We start from the raw sequence: 2091 nt of genomic DNA on the forward strand, positions 1-2091 counted from the left end.
TATCAGGGTTATGATGCAAGAACATGCGGATGCAATGACGGGACCTAGCATACCAGTCTATTTTCCTACGGTACTATCCTAATGGGTAGCTTGGATTTGTACTTTATACTCTACACACGGCTCACACGTGCGAGTGTGGACCCATCAGTTGGTTCACACACCGTTGGGCCTCTTTCCTTGTCGGGCGAGCATGCTCTGATAGCTCTCTATGTCGGACACCCATTAGAAGTAGTGGTCGTCATGGCAACATTATATAAAATATAATGGTCGTTCTACTACTTAGTAGAGTACGCTTCCGTACCATCGTGGAGGAATAGAGGTATCCCCAATGCTTAAGCACACATTAATGCATGAGTCCCAATATTTTTCCATTTTCAACATTATTGCATATAACCCCACTATTATTTTATTCATATCATATCATATCATTTCTCATATTAGTTATCATATCATTCATGCTTATACCGGAGTTATATTTCATGCTATTTATCATCTTTCATGTCATTCATATCATGCTATACATGCAATTCATAAGACATAATGTAACGCTTTCATGCTTCCAACATAACAATTTATAACGTGCAAATCATACAGTAGGTATCATAGCAGTCACATAATGTAGTCCGAGCATAACATAACACATCAATATATAACGCATATCAATTCATCCAAAGACAACATAACATTGACATTGCATAACATCTACGTATTAAATTCTAACGTCTATATATACAATTTATGACATGTGAGAAACTACGGGCATGTGCCAACATGCAACATACACTCATAACTTACTATGGAATGGTCACTTACTTGGTAGGCCTTAGTCGGCATTCTGCCTAATATTTTAATGTAAGCTCTCGCTCTTTAAGCATAATATTTTAATGTAAGCTCTCGCTCTTCGAAAGCATCTTACGTTATCGCCGGTCATCAATTCCTATTAGATCGTTCATAGCTTTTGTTCGTATTTCACGATAATAATCATAAATCCAACTTGAAATTGTGAAATACGGCATTAAAATGACTTTATTTACCTTAATTAAGGTCGAAAACAGGTCCAAGAGGATTGAAACGGTGGAATTGGGCCCAAAAATAGATCCCCGAGCTTAGAAGCGGCACCGGAGCCGCAGTTGAGTCGTTCAAGTCGCCGGAGTCTAGAGGTTTTTGTGTCAGATGGTGACACGCGGCGCAACTGGGAGCTATCACGTGTGCAGTCTGAATTGGGTTTGAGGCGAGGGTCGCGGGCGGGTCGTTGGTTCGATCACGGGTTCAGTGCAGGCGACTTGGGCTGGAGTGGATCTGGGCTGGGTGGAGGCGTCTGTGGACTGCGGAAAATTGGGTTGCAGGAAATCAAGCTGGGCCGAGGCTTTTGGGTTGGCTGAACGTTGGAATAGGGCCGCGGGTATTGAGCTGCAGAAACCGGACTGGGCCGAGGATTTGTTGGCGGTATGGGTTGGCGTCAGATGGGTTGAAGGGTTTTGGGTTACGGATCCGGGTTGACACGAAGTCGACCAACTTTGTCTTCTCTACCTCTTTCTCTCGAAAATATTTGGTGATTTTCTCTCTCCTCTATAACGCCGGTGGCCTTTTTCTCTCGAAAATCCAAAAACGTCTCTTCTTCCTCTGATGGTTTACTACGTGCATGGGGCGTCGAAACTCGTCCCCGGTGTGTGTACAGGCCTCTATGATTCCTTTCGTGACAAAGTTCGAATGTATTCCACGTAGGTTTCTTGGTTTCGAGCTTTGTCGGTGTTTTATGTTAGATAAAAGTTATGTTTTTTCTATTTAGATTATTCACACGTTTCAATTGAGTGAGTTGTTTTGTTGGTTTTTGGATAACTGAATTAACCCTCTAGTAAGAGCGTATTTGTTGTTGGCTAACTTTGGGCACAAGATTTAGGATAGGTAGTTATTTAAATATGTCACCTAAATCAAAATAACCATCCATCGGTCTTCGGCTCAAATATTCTCTCTCCCTTTGTTTTTAGTTATTTTCTTACTCGAAGAAGTTCTCCTTCGGCCATTTTTTACTCTGTTAACCATTTCTCTCAATTGACCGAAGAACATTTCATCTTTTTTTTCCTTTTTCCT

The 2091-nt window shown here is 41.5% G+C and overlaps 1 long non-coding RNA gene across 1 annotated transcript; it reads left to right on the forward strand.

The window, feature by feature from the left end:
• The first annotated feature begins 440 nt into the window (after nt 1-440).
• Nucleotides 441-1881, forward strand: LOC111783273. The gene is made up of 2 exons (XR_002813339.1): nt 441-852; nt 1045-1881. It is a non-coding gene; the product is annotated as an uncharacterized LOC111783273 (long non-coding RNA).
• Nucleotides 1882-2091: the final 210 nt, after the last annotated feature.

The sequence above is a fragment of the Cucurbita pepo genome, chromosome LG20 (assembly GCF_002806865.2).
Source record: "Cucurbita pepo subsp. pepo cultivar mu-cu-16 chromosome LG20, ASM280686v2, whole genome shotgun sequence".
In the NCBI taxonomy this organism is placed as follows: Eukaryota; Viridiplantae; Streptophyta; class Magnoliopsida; order Cucurbitales; family Cucurbitaceae; genus Cucurbita; species Cucurbita pepo.